Source organism: Pelodiscus sinensis, chromosome 3 (genome assembly GCF_052426305.1).
Source record: "Pelodiscus sinensis isolate ZL-2025 chromosome 3, ASM5242630v1, whole genome shotgun sequence".
NCBI lineage: Eukaryota > Metazoa > Chordata > Testudines > Trionychidae > Pelodiscus > Pelodiscus sinensis.
Window position 1 is genome coordinate 135,152,074 of NC_143054.1, and position 18,176 is coordinate 135,170,249.

Here is an 18,176-nt window from a genome sequence, read left to right on the forward strand (position 1 = left end):
ATATTGATCTGAGGAAGTGGGTCTGGCCCACGAAAGCTCATCACCTAATAAACCATCTTGTTAGTCTTTAAAGTGCTACATAGTTCTGTCTTTTGTTCCATTCCTGTATGATTGCAAAACTGTTTCAAATAGAAACTACCCAGATGAAACACTTCTAGGTAAAGTACTAATGTCCTAAGTAATGGGGTTTGGGTCACTACTCTGGTCAGAATTTCTTCAGTCTAATAGACCTCATTGTTTGTCTGATATTTAGCCTATAGTCTCCCCTTTTAAAATTCATCCATTGCTTTCCCTTATATCTCCTTTTTCCAATCCAACAAAATCATTATCTGCCTTTTAACTGGAATTGGACTGATCTGACCAAGCTGGTTGGGATCCTCAAACTATCCGCCAAATAGGCTCTGGGTAAGGGGAATTTTGTCTGTGACTTCAAAGTGTCTGTGGTTTCACATGTGTATTTTGACCTGGTTGAGCAAAATTGTGCCAAATAAGCATAATATGTATTTTGTAAAATCAGCGTTAATATCTACTCATATTCTGCCTGAAAACAGCCTTTACATACAACCCTCCCCTCATTTAGTGTTAATGGCTAGGAATTATCTGAACAGCAATTAAGGTCCAGGCTTCTACCTGTACATATGGACATGTATTTGTAACCTCCACCTCCTTTCTTATGGCACTTTCAGGGTGGTGGGTGAAAGCGGATCTGGGGAAAGCAAGCCTCAGCCCTGTCCCACCCCTACCCCACCCCTGAAGCCAAGACCCAGACCTTCCTGGCCTCATGGCAGGCCACAGCTGATGTGCTGTGGCCCCAGACTGGCCCTCCCTGGTAGCAGCCCCATCCTTCCCTGGTAGCAGCCCCATCAGCCTTCTCCTGTGACTAGGGAAGCCAGGCTGCCATGCCACAGCCGAAGCCTTCCCAGGCAGCGGCCCCAGCCTTCAACAGTCGGGCATATAGGCAGTTTTGGGAAGACTATGCCTTCCCTTGCCTGCATTACCAGCCACCCATGCACTTTGGTGACTTTCTGGAAGACGAAGTGTCAGGATGGTGAACTGCTGCCATCCGTTTATCTGCTGCTCCAACTTTCCAGGCTTGTATTCATGTGAAGCGTGTTTTTTATTCAGATTGTTTTGTCTTGGGTCATAAAGATTTTTTTGATGGGGAAATATGTTGGCTCTGAGTGCGCATCACTAAAGAGAGCAATAAAATAGGAGCACAGATTAGCTTTCCAAAGTATAGGTTAGAAAACTTCAAAAATACAATTATAGGGTTTGAACTGACTTGTATGGATAATAATTTGCTAAATGTTATTTTCTTCAATTTTATAGTGTCCAATAAAAAGGATTTTAAAATAATAATATCCCTCACTGCGATTTTGTGAACCCCTTCAGTATCTGTGAACACAGCATACACTATCCTAGTACTGTACTTCCTGGTGAAGCAACATGTACCAAGTCATGGCATGTCTTGGCTCTCTGTTCAAATGAGTTGCCTTTCTTCAAAACACATATCCCAGGATATGCTTAAATGCTAAGTCTCTACAATTTGGCACACCTCATTATTTAAAAATGTGAAAAACTTCATTGACAGTTCAATTAGAAACTATTAGAGCAGATTGAAAACTTTCCAACTATACAGCATTTTCTGATAAAAATGTTCAGTCAAAACTTAATGTTTCCTTGGAAATGTGTCAACTTTGATATGTCTTTAATTTTAGAAAAATAATTCTGGAAGATTCTTTTCGGCCTTATCATAATGTAGTATTTTGATTTTTTTTAAAAAGTTTACTAATTTACTTTTTAATATATTGTTGTAAATTGTATTATAATTTTAAAAGTCTGAAGCAGAAGCAAACATTTTGGTTTTATGAAAACAAAATGTTTTAGTGGACCTCATATGACATTTTTGAAAATATTGAATTTTTGTTTTGTTTCATTCCAATTTGGAACTAAAACAAATTTTGAAATATCAGAATTTCCCATGGAACTGACATTGAGTTATGTTTAGTCTAAGAGTGAAGGATGTGTTGATGCCACAGGTTCAGTCCGCGAGAAGGAACGGGAGGCGGTTGTGTGGGGATGACTGAGAGGGCACCGTGAGTAAAACGCACCAACCTGAGCTGAAGAAGTTCATGGACAAGAAGGTGTCACTGAATGGTAGCTGACATGTCCAAGAGATATTGCAAGGGTTTGAACCCTTCATGAATCTAGTGGTTGATGAGTGTGTGGAGATGGCACAAGGTGGACAACAGAACAATATAGGGATGGTGATAATATGAGGAAACAGCATCAATATGTTAGAAGCTTTGGAATGAGTACAGTTTAATCAGTGAACTCCTGCCGAATGCTGTGATAAACCTTTTTTTTTTTCTTTTCTTTTTTTAAACTCCAGCTATCCTGTTAACTACTGAATATCTTTTTCAGGAATGTACCTTCCTTGTGTAAACTTATTTTGATTAAATACATTTTGCAATGGTTAACATTAAAAAAAAAAGAAAAGAAAAAGAATGACCCTTTCAAAAATGTAGCAGCTATTGTTAAACAATGTATTTGTCATCTTTCATATTTGGGAAGGACCATCAACTGCACATTTTGAAGCAGAACCCAGATTGCAAATATCCTGAAATTTAGGGGAACATGGGTTTAGTTCAGTGCATTATATAAAGTGAGAGGCTATTTGCAAAATTCGATTCCAGATCTGAGATTCGAATTTGAACATTCACACACAGAATTCAGGGATGTTCAAATTTTGTTTTGTTTTGTTTTTGTCTAGGCACATCTCCTAATTGCCAGACCTACTTCCTATTTGCTTCGGAAGTGCTCATGGTTTTAAGGCATTGAGCTTCTCCAAGAGTTGCTCAGCACTTTGTAGTATCTGTGGGCTGTAGTATCTACAGTGTAAAACATGAAGTAGAAAACTTGAGAGACAGATCATTCTTATGAATTAACCTGATTAATAATAAGGCCACAGTCCTGAAAGAAAAACTCCTCAGGCAGATCCTTGTGCTGCAGAGAGTTCCATTGATGTCTATAGGGCTCTTTATGGGAATAAGTATCCACCTATGCAGAACTGCTTGTAGATTCAGGGTATAAGGATGCTCAAAAGATAGTTTAAAAGTCTCAAAGGGGGAGCTGTGTTAATATGTAAAAAGTGGGGTTTGCCCACAGAAGTTCATGATACTATACAAAAGATAGTTGTAAGAGGCTGTACAAAACAAAAGTTTGAGTTCAGTAGGGAAACTCATAATGAAATAGAACGATAATATAGATTCTGCTCTGCAAAATACTTGAAGGAGGCTTGGAATTGTGGCTCCTAGACTCTATCAAAATATTTCTGACCCTGAGAACAGGAAGATACTTATCACTTTGAAACATTTCGGATTTGTAACTGTGGGTAAATGCTGCCATTTCAACAGCAACCAAAGTTCATCTGATGTAGATGAATCTTAGAGTCAGAACAGCTATGGTCTGCAGGCATCATATCTATTGAGTGAATTAAAAAGAAACCTAACTCCCAGATGGGCTAACAGAGAGTGGTTGAGTTAATCGCAGCTGGACATCATTATTACATAAATCTCACTTTCCTCCCTTTGGCTAAGTCCATCTGGTCACTTGCAATATTTTCACACACATTTCAGAAGAAATTGTAGCCTGTGGATGTTCATGATCTTAGAGGACTGTAAATTAGCCTTAATGTGCATGTCAGTGAGCTATACCGAAAGGGTTTGAACCATAGACCAGAACAATTCTGAAGAAGTTATTACAATCTGTCAAGTCAATAATTCACATTTTAGAAAAACTGCAAGTACGCATTTACAACTTCGATTCATTTTACAATCTATCAGGCCATTAATCAGAACTTTAAAAAAATCCCTAATGCAATTTTACATAATCTGTGTTCCTATGTTTTGACATGGGAGGCTGTAGCAGCTCAATTAAGGTATCAGGAGGCCTACTGAGGCTCTGTCTACAGTGCCTCTCAGGTCAGACTAGGTGGCTTGAATAGCAGCAAGCACCGAAGTGCTGCATTTTGATTCCCTTAGGTGGATGCTGCAGGCACCAACTAAAAGATTCCTAGTTTGAAGATGCCATGGAGGAGTTCCAGAGCAGCACATTAGTGCACACTGCTATTTGCAGCCCTGAACTCCAACCTACAATACAGTAGCCACATGGGCGAAGTCCCAAATGGTGAGGACATTCAGAGTTAGGACTGCCATTCCATTCAACAGGTACTCTGTTCTGTTGTATCTTGCTATTGCACTGTGTAAGCTATGCTGGTGATTATTTTGTGTTCTGAAGTACTGGATGGAGACCATACTCCTTACACTCTCTGGGCACATTGGAGAACATGAATGATGGAGAGCATTCATTTTACTTTGGGGGTCTGAACTACACCTTCAGTTGTATTTCAGCTTCTTTTGAACAGTAATACATGAGTAATACATGACATCGTGATCTCTGTGAACTGTCATTTGCCTCCATTTTATTAATGGAATGAATCAAACCCCCACATCCAACTATGCCAAAATTTGGAGATACTTACAGTCCAAACCTAGATCTGGATCTTAATTTTGCCCATTGTAATTAAGATTCTTGGTGAGAATTAATTATGTCAACTTCATGCATCTTTGTTGGCTCATAAAAAACAGTTGCCCAGATTCCCTAAGTACAGTCATGATGACTTTCTTAAATGAAGTAGGGGAATAAAATGCCAGAGGTAATTTCAGGGTTAAATTCCTATTATTGAATTGCAAGAAAAATAATGATGGCACCTACTACTATTGATTTTTGCCCCTTAACATTGGTCTTGTGTCTTTGTGAGCTATATCTGTGGCTTCTTCCATCTGGATAAATCCATTATTTGTATTAAACAGATTCAGTGCCATAGATTCCAAGATTTGCTTTAAAAGATTTGACCCATGAACTAAGGTGAGAAAAAACAAAGTGAACCAAATTTTGGTGTCAGTTACATCAGTGAACACATGGAGTTACTCCCACTCTGATCCAGTGGCCCGATTCTCTTCTCTTATGCACACAATTTACACTTATGTTTTATTTCTTACACACATGAATCTTCCTTATTCAAGAGAATATTTCATTTGCTTCAAGATACCACCATTCAATAGCCAGGAAGACTGAAAGATTAAACCATTTCTTTTTTACAACACTGCATTTCTATGGATTTAGGAATACAGATAGTTTGAAGTTCTAATTAAACTTCATTCTATACTACACATAAAAGGCACTACATCAGTGCTAAATATTGTTGAGCATTCTTTCCCCTCCCATGTATTTTATCTTGATTAGTTGTGCCTCCCCTTGATTACTTGTCCTACCCTGTCTTTTGCTGTGGGAAGAATCACTGTTCCACTTCTGAAAAATAGCTTTCTTCCTTTAAGTTCTTTCACTTTTTGTGGTGAGTGACAGAATGCTACCACACATCAGAAATCCCCGACCGCAAGGCTAATCTATGGTGGTGGCAGGCATGGAGAAGGAATGATCCTAAAATGGAAGATACCTTTACTGCTTCCGAGAGCCATTTGCTTCTGCCATGTGTTGGACCTGTTCATTGACTTCTACATTCATGTGCACAGTCTGAAATGCTTGGCCACCCTTGACTAACAGTACCATGGGAGTTATCATGGCAGATTAAAAGATCCTTTGCAAAGGACTTAAGGGATGGATTTCCCAAAGGCTAAACTAGCATAACTCCAGTTATGTCACTGCAGCTGCACCCAGGGCCGGAATAAGTAAAATGTTCTGTGGGCCTTTGCCTAGCACCCTCAGCTCTAGAAACACTTGCTTAGTTGATGCGGCGAGGAGTCCTGTGGCACCTTATAAACTAACAGAAGTGTTGGAGCCTAAGCTTTTGTGGGCAAAGACCCACTTCATCAGATGCAGTCTATAAGGTGCCACAGGACTCCTCGCCGCTTTTGCAGATTCAGACTAACACGGCTACCCCTCTGATACTTGCTTAGTTGATGCTCATGCTGACATCCCTGTGACATCAACATACTCAAATTGGTATCAAGGGGCAATTTGCAGCATGAGGAAGAGGAGGCCTGTACTCGAGAAGGGATGAAGCAGCCATGCCTTGTGACCTAACCTGAGAATGTTACAGAACTTCAGCGCGTACCCCTCTGAAGAGGTGTCCTTCAGCTGTTTACCAGCATCTCAGAGCCCTGCCTTCAGGTAAGCCAAGGAATGACTATTATTGAGGCTTCCCCAAGAAGGAAAGGAACAGTAGGTTGCATGATCTGCAGACAGTGGAGATAGCGGAGGATATAATTTGCCGATTCTCTATTCCTGCTGTGATAGAAAGAACACATCTTGGGAGTCAGAGCCCAGGCTCAAACGGTTGGAAATTTAAAGAAATATCTCACCTTGGAAACAGAGTACAGTGATTTTGGAAATCAGTGATACAAAATCTTTCTGGAACCTACAATGCTGTTTTTGAAAAGTCACTTTTCAGTATAGGATCACACTGTTTGCACCATCTTATTCATTTATATCAGTAATGAAAATGGCCTTTGCAAATAAACTCTCTACTTTCCATTGGAAGGGGATTTTGGAAGAAGAGAATGTAGTCACTATGGTTACATCTACACTGCAGGGCTTAACAAAAATTAGCTATGCAAATTGAGCAATGTCAATTGCGTATCTTATTTTGAAATAACTTCTGAAATTGGGAGTGTCTACACAGCACTTTTCTCGAAATAGAGCACTCTTCCTCCAACTTCCCTTACTCCTCATACAATTAGGGTTACAAGAGATGGAGTAAGAAGTTATCCAGTTTGACAGTATTTTGACACTATTTGGAAATAACTGCCTGCTGTGTAGATGTGAACTAAGTTATTTTGGAATAGCGCTAGTTATTTCAAAATAGTGTTGCAGTGTAGACGTACTCTGAGTTTTTTCCATAGGATGGGTGCTTGAAAAGAGTTTTGCATAAGACAATCAAAACTACTTAATCCTCCTAAACTTGGTTCATATGCTGACAAGGCAGAGATAAAGTGGTTACCGGTCACTTGGCTTGTACTGTTTGCCCAATTGACTTGTTAATCTCAGGTTTTAAAAACCAAATATAAATGCATTACAAACCACTTTAGATTAAGCAGCTCAGACTGTATAGAGTTACACAGAGCGTTGTTTTAGAGTGCACCTGGAAACCAAGATAAAATAACTTGATGTAAGATCCAGCTTGAAAACAAAGTACCATTATGACAAAGCTTTGTTCTAATAAAACTCTGGTAATGGCCATTACCTGCATACTCAATAAGATCTTATTTTGTGTTTTGGTCGCAGAAGAAAGCTAATTATGTCTGATACAAAACCGATTTGCAGAACTCAGCAAAGTTAGGTTTTATAGACCTTGTGGACAGCAGCTGCAGGCTATCAATCTGGCCTCATGATAAATGGTTATGACATTTTCCACAGACACAACTTGCAAAGAAGGTCTTTTATTTATTCTCAAATGTTGAATTCTGCATTATTGATCAGGTGCCATTTGTTAAAGGTTGCTACTTGCTAGAAAGAATTACACAGCCCCTGAGCTACACATAACATAATGAATTATTCCATTAAAGAATAGCTACATTAAGAGAACATTAAGGTTATATGGTGGAGCACTCAACTCAGAAAATGATAGCCAAAGTTGAAGTCAATGGGAATTTTACCTGAATGAGGATTGCAGAATACTGCCAAGCATATATACCACGAATGCTAACAAGCAGTGAATGTTCTTCTATGGCATTTAGTTAGTTGTTTAGTCTGCTTTTATTCACAGACACCAGCATTATTTATTAGAGCATTTTACAAGGCAACAAGCAAGTGGCTGAGATAATTAGTGTTAAAGCTGACTAGGCCGATTGTTTGGCCGTTTCAAATTGCTACACTGTTGCATTTAGCAGGCTAAAGGGTCAATAGTGGTGTTATGCTGTAAACCACAGCTGAGAATACAGAAGAGGTTTACCACTCAATGCAATGGTAGACAAGTTCAGTTTTTCAAGTTAGCAGCTCTGTTTAGTTCTCCTCTGGGCGGTCATGTTTCATCTTCTGTGTTATCCTTTTATGTGCCTTTCTAGCCCCATATCCTCTTGCGTCTGTTAGTAACAGGGCTAAATTGTACCTTCAGATTCACTAGTGTATATCCAGAGTGACAACATGCAACTACTCTGGATTTACATCAGTGTAACTGATAACACAGTTCAGTCCAAAATCTGTACCACTAGAAGCAATGCTTGCTGGCTTCCAGTGAGTTAGGGCCACATTAGTTTCAGATTTGTGTCCCCTAGAATTCCATTGACTTCAGTGGGATGGCAGGGTTGTAAGTGAGGGCAGAATTCAAACACTAATAAGGGCCAAATTCTGGCTTCTCTCTTTAGGAGTCTGCAACGCCTTATGCAGTGAGTGGTCCCTTTGACTTCAGAAAGGCAGCAGAATGTTGGTGTATTATTCATCTATTGCATACCTTGTGTTAGTGCTCCATAAATAAGATTTTAATAATTGATTATTTGGATTAGAGTCTGAAGGTCACAGCAAACATGTAAACCTGAGCTCAATAAAAGATAGTGAAGAAAAATGTCAGTTAAAAGGATTCCACACCTGAGAAGAAGGCTACGGCATGTGTAGGGGAGAAAAGATCCAGGTTCTGTTTCCAGAGCATCCACAGGCATCTTATGTTGCTTTGGATAACTCACTTAATCCCCTTAATATTCAGTTTTCCTGTTTGTAAAATTATGATAAGGAGACTTCCCTCATGTGCATGTTATGAGGCTCAATTAGGGTTGCTAACTCTCCCGCTCATGCCCTATCTCCCAGGAGCAACCTCAGCCAAACCAGTCAGGCGAGCCGGGTGAGGCAGTGGAGTGAAAGCAGGCTCCTTTTACTCTGTGCCATTCCTGTAAGCAGCTAGCATCATCCCTATGGACCCAGGGGTGGTGCAGGGAGTCTTTGTGCTTTGCCTTTACCTGGTTGCAATGCCTTTACCATTGGTTGGGAGCTGTGGCCAATGGGAGCTAAGGGGGTGGTGCCTGGTGGTGCCTGCAGGCAGTGGTGCATGGAGACTCACTGACACCCCCACCTAAAAAAAGCTACCATGTTAATACTTCAGTTTGCAAAGCACTTCTCATGCTGTGAAAGCAAATACAGTAGACATATGATAATCTGGAACCTTTGGGACCTAGGTGGTACCAGATTATCATATATGCCGGATTATCAGGAGGTACTATAAGATGATATCTATATATACACATAGTATATACTGTATATAAAGTGTTTTAACCCTTTTTATTGTAGCACAAGCACTGTCCAGTGTCACACAATGCCAGTGGCAGACTGACTTAGTCCCGTCCGGTTTCGCTCAGTTCAGCTTCTGCCTTGTGACTCCTTTTCTGCCGAAGCTCACTCACTAGGCTCTTGCCATTTTGATGCTGGACTCTCAGGAGTGCCGTACAATTGGATGCCGGTCTATTGGAGTTTTACTGTTGTTAAATTTCCTGTTATTTTCCCATAGCCTTAATCCCCAAAGCTTCTTCCCAAAATCCTGGCTGCACAGTACATACCTTTTTAAGGTTGTTATACCACTTTCAGAGGTAGGGTTCCTGTGTTGTGTACACAATAATACACAAACCATGTCACCTTATATGGAAATGTCACCTCCTTGGATTTATGTTCACTTCATCCAACAATGCTATTTTTCGTGCTTGTTTTCTTCTGGACAAATGCATATTGGTCTAGCACTTTGGAAGGTTTTTTTTCCTCCCATTGAACTCCCTAATCTTTTCCCCACTCAGTACCTTCAATCACACCCCTCTTCTAGTGAATATTATTATCAGTTTTCACTCCCTAGCTCTGCGCTTACTTTTTCACACTTATCTACATTAAACGGTAATTTGTCACCTTTTGCCGCTCAGCTTTAAATAATGTAAATCCTTCTTATCCGATTGCGCTACTGCTCATTATTTATGGTGCCACACAGTACAATGTTGTGTGCAGACTTGGAAATCTTCCTTCACACGTAATCATGGAGATCATTTGTATAAATAATAAAAAAGCCTATGCTTCTTTGTCTTTTCTGTAATACCTAAGCATTCTTTTGTCTAGCTAACACTTACAATAGAAGTTATCTCAAAGGCATGATTAACAGTGACTTGGAAATTGTTTTTTCTTTTTTCTCACTCTTTCCATTAAAATTCTCATTTGATTAAACAAGAAACAGAGCATGTTGTTAAATAGGAGCGCCTGGTCTCTGCCCTTGTATTTGAACACCAGTAATGAGAAACCCTGAATGCCCCTCTGTCTAGTTAGAAAATTAAGGTAAACTAGCTCCCGAATGTACCAGGCCAGTTATAATGCTTGTTTGCTTCACAAAGGGGACTCTGGAGTTTTTAGCAGTATTATTGAGTGCAGAGCAATGTATCATCTTAAGTACTCCGCAAGGGAAGTTTGAGATGTTGATGCTGTGAGAAATCCACTTGCTTCCTGCTGACCTTCCCAGATAGACACCGTCACACCAGGGATGGAGAGCCCTGATGCATGTGAAATCAGTAGGTTTCCAGGTGGGAACCCTGAATGTAGTGGAGCAGAGCTTGCTGAAGGCTCTGTACCTTGCAGCAGATTCAGTATTTCTGTGGTTGGTTACGCATTGACTAGACAAAAGGACCAGTGGAGTCCTCACTGCCCGGATACCCCAGTCATTACCCTTCTCGTGATGGGAACACACAAGGCTTCTGCTGCCTTGAAGTTATGTGGCACAGGCAGATAAGCTGTCTTTGGGGACATATACCTCCTTGGTCTCTGCAGATTTCTTTGGGGCACAGAATGCCCTTCCTAGGGGGTCCTTATAGGCAGCGTGTGACCTAGTACATACATGTGGAGTTGTTGTTCCTTCTGAGCTTTGTGTGTTTAGCATAAAATATGAATGCTGCCAGTCATCCTGTTCCACTCTTTGTCTAACGACCTTTAAACAATTTGTCCTAAAGGTCAGAACTATGATCAGAATGGGAGTATCCCCTGTGTGGTATTGGAGAGAGGCTTCAGGGGAACCATGTTAGAGCTATGACCGTGTGGAGGTTTGGGGAAAACTCCAGCCTAAAAGACCATTGAAAGTGAAATTATGCAGGAAAGCCAGTCAGTTTAGAAACCACAGGGAAAGTGGAGCCCTCATAAACATTTTCAAAATTCATAGTATGTAGTCAGACATATGTTTTGTTACATTTTTAATCAGAGCTGGAGAATATGTTCTGTACTGAAGGGGAGAAGTGGAGGAGAATTCTCCCTTGTTCTTGTGATTGGTAACCCTAGAGTATTTGGTATGCAAAGCTTCCATTGGCTTCACTGGTAGGGGTCTTCTAAAAAAATCTACAAAGTAGTTCTACAGGAGGCAAGTTTGAAAGCTTGTTCAGGAATGTTTGAACTGGGCTGTTCTGGTTTCTTATGGATATTCTGTAAGAGGTCTGATTTAAAGAAATGGTCAGGAGACGGCAGAATTCCATCTGCCACATATAATCTGGACTAAAATGTTGCGGGGCCTTTTGCAAGTGGACGTGTGTGTTGGGGGGGTTCGAGGGAAGGAGGCACAAGGACGCCAAGACAGATCTCCATCCCTGTGCTTGGGGAAGCCCTGGGCAACAGGGCTGTTCCCTCCATATTTCTTTGGAGCAGGGAAGAACCAAAAGGATAGTGCAGACAGAGTAGATGGTCCCCTATGTGTGGGGGAACTCAAGGAGGAATTATGCCTCCTGATGATATGATCCAAACTCCGCTGTCCCTAAGAAAAGACCCATAAGGTTGCCCTATTCATCATAAGGTTAATGAACCATCAGATGGCAATGCAACATCTCATGTGACTTGGCTGAAGGGACACTGTGGCGGCGTGTTGGCTACCCCCCCCAATCCTGCACTCCTGTCCTCAGCAAGATGAGACTCCGCCAGCCAATAGATTGGGTTTATTGCCTCTCCAGGATACAGCACAGCATAGATGTGATGTGGTTACAGGAGTCAGGGCCAGGCAGCCTCAGACCCCTTGGGGTAGAGGTCCACAGGCCCCTGACCCCTCAGTACTCGGCTTAGTCTCCTCTCTTCATGTCATCCCAGCCAAAAACTGCCCAGCTCCCAGGCCCTGCCCCCCAGCCAGGTGTCCGCCTCCGCCTCCCTTCCTTTGTCTCTCCCCCTTGGAAGAGCCTTTTTATCTGCTCTGGCTGGGACTAGGTGTCTGGGCTAATACACATGTGGGTGAGTCAGTGGGAATCACACATCATAGCATAGGGGAACCCCGGGTTACAGAGCAGACAGCACCCCCACTACGTCACAGATACACAAGCTGCTTTCAGGCAGTTTGTGGTACTCAGCATTGTCTCTGTACCATACCAAATGATAACAGAAGGCTGCTCCTTCTATGAGCAAGATCCAACTGGCATAGGCTTGGTCTTGTGAGCTGAAAGAGATTGCACCCTTGACTACTTATATTCCCTCTCATGGTTTTGTTTTTGTTTTCTTGTTCTTTCAGTTATATTACTTACAGAGACAATAATGTGTTGATGGCTAGGTATCTACAGGGAGTAAAATTGTTGCTGTGCAAGCCACATTAGGTTATAATGAATGAAGGTCTTCTATGCAGATTGCACACGAGTAGCTGGGAGGAACTAGTTACTATTTTGAAGGGGGAAGGCAATTTTGATACCAGTTATTATGAAATGATAGATTGCATTGCTCTAAGGAAAGGAAGGAGTGAGAGCAGCAGAATAAGGACAATAGGCCTGGTAAACAGATTTCAGTAAACTAAGAAAACTGGTAGGTAAGGCCCCATGGGAAGAAGTTCTTAGGAAAGAAAAGGAGGTCAGGAGACCTGGCATTTTCTCAGAGACAGTTTTAAAGGCACAAGAGCAAACTATCCCAAAGGAAGAAAAGACAGAAAAATACACTTGAACCTCCATACTCTGGGTGACCCTAATCTGGAAACACCTGTGGTATAGAGGAGGAAGTCTCTCTGCACGCTGCTGCTCCCTCCCCTCTCCCCCAGCAGGGGAACAGCAATTCAGCAACACTTTCCCTGTGGCTTTTCCCCACTGCTTCCATAGTGCCTGGGAGTAGCATGCGGTGTGGAGCTACGTATGTCCCTCGGAATGGGGCACTAGGTAAGGGCCAGACTCCCTCATGCTCAGACCCTGCAGTACCTTCCCTGGCCTGGCAAATTCTTTAATCCGGCATACCCTATTTCCCAGGGTTGCCTGATTAAAGAGGTTCAAGTGTGAAAACAGGTCAATATGGCGCCATCAGGAACTCTCTAGTAATCTGAAAAAAATGAGGGAAGAGTAGAAAAATGGACGCATTGCTAAGGATGAGTACAAAAGAATACCACAAGCGTGTAGGGACAAAACCAGAAAAAATAACCCACAAAATTAGTTATATCTAGCAAGGGATAACAGGAGGCTCTATAAATATATTGGAAGCAAGAGAAAGACAAGCTCTTCTACTGAGTGGGGAAATAGAGCTAATAATACATGTGGTGTTTAATGCTAATTTTGCTTCAGTCTTCACTAAAAATGTAAATTGTGACTAGATCCTGAACATAATTGATGTTATCAACAAAGGGGAAAGAACAAGTTAAAGCCTATTTAGATAAGTTAGGCGTAGTCAAGTCAGCAGCACTAGATGACATTCTATGGTGCTTAAGAAACAAGCTGAAAAAAACTTGGAATTGTTAATGATATTTAGGAACTCATGGAGGGTAGGTTGCAGGGGACTGCAGAAGGGTAAATCTAGAACCTTTCTTTAAAAAGGGGAAACAAAGAGAATCTGGAGAGGGTTGATCAGTCAGCCTAACTATACTACTCAGAAACAAATTATTAAGCAACCCATTTGTAAGGACCTCGAGGATAATAGGGTAATAAGTAATAGTCAACATGATTTGTCAAGAACAAATCATGCCAGAACTACTAATTTCATTCTTGTCAGGGTTATTGACCTAGTGGCTAATATATTTTTGACACACTCCCACATGATATTCTGATAAGCAAACTAGGAAAATGTGGTAGATAAAATTACTGTAAATTGTGTGCAAAACTGATTGAAAGAGTAGTTATCAATGGTTCACTTCCAGACTTGGAGGACAAATCTAATGGAGTCTTGCAGGGATCTATCCTGATTCTAATATTAGTCAATATTTGTATTAATGTCTTAGATGATGGAGTGGAGAGTATGCTTATAAAATCTGAAGAGAATACAAAACTGAGAGGGATTGTTAGCATTTGGGAGGACAGGGTTAGAATTCATAAGGGCCTTAATAAAGTGGAGAACTGGTCAAGAAGATGCAGTTCAGTAAGGTGCAAATTGTAGAAGTTAGGAAGGGAAAAGCAGATGCACAACTATAGAATGGTGAATAACTGGCGAGGTGGTGGTACTAGTAAAAAAGGTCGGGGGGTTACAGTGAATAACACATTGACTATGAATCAACAATGTGATGCAGTTGCAGAAAGAAAAAAGCTATTATCATTCCAGGCATGTCATATACAGGACATGGGTGGTAGTTTTCCACTCTACTCAGCACTAGTGAGGGCTCAGCTGGAATATTATGTACAGATCTGGGTTCCACTTTCTGAGGTAGATGGAGACAAATGGGAAAAAGTCCAGAGAAGAGCAACAAAAATGATAGAAAGTTTAGAAAGGAATGAGAAATGGTTAGAAACTGGCAATACTTAATCTTGAAAAACAAAAGACTGAGAGGGAACCTGATGTGTCTTCAAATATGTTAAGGCTTGTTATAAGGAGGACAAGAATCAATTGTTTTCCATTTCTGCTGGAGGTAGGACAAGAAGTAATCAACTTATTCTGCAGCGGGGAGATTTAAGTTAGAACTTTTTAACTATAAGTATAATAAGCTTTGGAATAGGCTTCCAAGGGAGGTTGTGAAATCGCTGTCATAGGAGATTTTTAACAAGAAGTTAGACAAAACCTGTCAGAGAGGGACTAGATATGTACGTGCATGTGTGGCTGTCTATATCCCTATGTTCATCCTGTTTAAAAGACTATGATAAATTTTGTACAAAATATGCCTTATAAGGTGGCATTTGAAAACTCATAATTTGATTATTATTGTCCTGGTGAAATATGTGTGGCAATGTTCTCTGTAAAGTTATGAAATTCTACTCTGTCATTGCTAAGACATGTTCCAAGTATAGAAAAGCAGACACAAACTAATTCCTCGGAGACAAAAGGCAAACTGATGCCTCAGTCAGGTGATAACAAAGTCAGAGGGTACGTCTACACTACAGCGCTAATTCTAACTAACTTAGTTCGAATTAGTTAATTCGAACTAAGCTAATTCGAACTAACGCATCTAGAACTAAAAACTAGTTCGAATTAGCGTTTTGCTAATTCGAACTAGCGCGTCCACACTGATTGGACACAGGGGCGCATTTAAGGGCGGCTGAAACCGGTTCTAGCAGGGCATCAGGTCAGTAGTTGCTTTGTGTCTGCTGTCTGAGGCTATCTGAGGCTCGTGCTTAAAGGGACCCCCCTGGACAGCCGGTTCTCAGCTTTTCCTGCTTGCTTGCCAACCTCGCCGAGGGACAGCAAAGCGTTGGTCTCTATGCCTGTCTGTGACAGTGCTTCCCTTCGGGGCCGCCGCCGCAGGTGGCAACATGGAGCCAGAGCTCGCCCTGCACCTTCTGGTGCACCTTCTGGACTTGCTGCTGCAAGCCTGCCAGCAATGGCTCGAGGCTGCCTGGCACCACCTGGTGCACGTCAGCCCCCTGCCTCTCCGCCTGGCCGCCCTGGGGGCCGTGGAGGAGCCGCGGCGGTGCCCCGGCACCTGGCGTGCCCCGCCGCATCTGGCGTCTGGACACCAGCAGCGACTGGTGGGACCGCATCGTCCTGGAGCGCTGGGAAGACCGACAGTGGACCCAGAACTTCAGGAGGAGGAGGGACACCTTCCTGGAGCTCTGCGAGTGGCTCGCCCCTGCTCTGCGCAGAAGGGACACTCGCATGAGGCCCGCCATCCCCCTCCAGAAGCGGGTGGCCATCGCCCTCTGGAAGCTCTCCACGCCGGACAGCTACCGATCCATCGGGAACCAGTTCGGCGTGGGGAGATCCACCATCGGAGCAGTGTTCATGCAGGTATGGCACTCGTCAGCCATTGCGCTCGGGGCACAGGGGGGCTGCAAGGAGGGGATGGGCCGCCCCAGGGACAAAGGGGGGGTGGGAGGAGGCGAAAGTGCCCCGCACCGGAGGGGTCGGTCTGTCCCGGCCGTACTACACGCCGCCAGGGGGGTTGCTTCCAGGAGTGGGGCATGGGGCACTGCCAGGGCACGAACGCTCCCATCCACCCGGATGCCCCACTGATTGGCGCTTTGCTGTGTCTCTCTCCGCAGGTGGTCAAGGCCATCAACCGGGTGCTGCTTCGCAGGGTGGTCTGCCTCGCCGACCCGGACGCCGTCATCCGGGGATTCGGCGCCCTCGGCTTCCCCATCCGTGCCCTGGAACACCAGGCGTCCCGGTACGTCAACCGCAAGGGGTACTTCTCCGTGATCCTGCAGGCCGTGTGTGACCACCGGGGACAGTTCACGGACATTAATGTGGGCTGGTCCGGCAAAGCACACAACGCCCGGGTGTACCGCAACTCCTCCGTGTGCCAGCGGCTGCAGGACGGGACCTTCTTCCCCGACCTCCACATCAGGGTCGGGGACGTGGACATGCCCGTCTGCCTGGTGGGGGATGCCACCTACGCACTGCAGCCGTGGCTGATGAAGCCCTACACGGGGCACCTTAATCCCTCCCGCCAGGCCTTCAATGCCAGGCTGACCAGGGCCCGCATTGTGGTGGAGGGGGCCTTCGGGCGACTGAAAGCCCACTTTCGATGCCTCCTCACCCGTCTGGACCTGGCCGAGCACAACATCCCTCCCGTGGTGGCAGCATGTTGTGTGCTCCACAATTTATGTGAGAGAAAGGGGGAGGCTTTCCTGCCAGCCTGGATGGCTGAGGCTGACCGCATAGCTGGCCACTACGGTCAGCCCCGCACCGCCGCCGTCCGGGAAGCCCAGCGGGGGGCCGTCTGGATCCGGGAAGCCCTGCAGGAGAGCTTCCTGGTGGAGGAGGAGGACTGACCTCTTCCTTGCATGCCCCACTGGGGCCTTCTTCCACCCAACCCTCCTTCCCCTTTCCCCTCCCTACCTACTATCAAATAAAGACACCTGTTTTTCAAACAAAAACGTCTTTTTATTTTACATAACTGGGGTGGGGGGAGGGAGGAAGAAGGATGGGACAGGGGAGGGGGAAACCTGGGACGAGGGAGCGGAGAGGGAAGGGAGGAAGGGAAAGGAAAGCTCAGGGGTGGGGGTCCGGCTGCCTCTCCCGTCTCGCAACACTGCGGGTCCGGGGGCGTTGGTGGGGAATGGTTGTGGAGGGTGGGGCAGGAGGGACGGGGGGTGTGGAGGAAGCAGGAGTGGGAGCAGGAGGAGGAGCAGGGGGAGCAGGAGCAGGAGGAATTGGGAAGCGGTCCAGCAGGCTCTGGAGGTGGCCTCGCAGGGCACGGCCCTGCTCCTCCAGGGCCTCCAAACTCCTCCAGCGCAGCCTCAGGTCCTCCTGGACCCAGTGGTCCTGGATACGGATCTGTTGCTCCAGGAACCGGAGGTGCCGCCTCTGGTACTCCTCTTGGTTCCTGGCTCTCCTTCTGGCCCGGGCGCGGGCGGCTGCTGCAGGCGGGGTGGTGCACTCTGCAGTCCCAGGTGCTGCGGCTGTGGTGAAACAAGAACAGCGGTCAATTACCTCAGGAGCCCAGGTGTGTGAAACCCAGATCCCCTCAGCAAGGCCAGGGCCCCTGCAGGATCCCCAGCTGCTGCTCCGTGGTGGGCAAGGCCCAGGCTCACGGTCCCGGGGCTCCCTCTCGCCCAAGCCCACCGTACACATAAGGGGAGCACGATGGTACTCACAGGTGGACGCCTCCCCGGCCTCGGACGACACAGGCGAGCGGCTCTGTGGGGTGCCTCGGGGGTCCCGGGTCCTGGGCAGGCTGCCGGCAGGCTCCTGGCTCTCGGAGCCCTCCTCCTCCTCCTTCTCAGTCTCTTGCAGCTGTCCCTCTGCCCTGGGGTCTGTCATGTCCCGGGGGGCAGGGACGGCATGAGCCCCCAGGAGGCGGTCCAGGGCGTGAAAGTGGGGGCATGACTCCGGGTCGGCCCCTG

At 44.6% G+C, this 18,176-nt stretch overlaps 1 protein-coding gene and 1 pseudogene across 3 annotated transcripts in view; both read left to right on the forward strand.

Annotated features, from left to right (window-relative positions):
• The window catches only part of KIF26B (kinesin family member 26B), a 440,836-nt gene that overhangs the window by 314,990 nt on the left and 107,670 nt on the right, over positions 1–18,176 (forward strand). The gene's annotated exons all lie outside the window — the stretch shown is intronic.
• LOC142827986 (small nuclear ribonucleoprotein G pseudogene) lies at positions 1,732–17,164 on the forward strand (annotated as a pseudogene).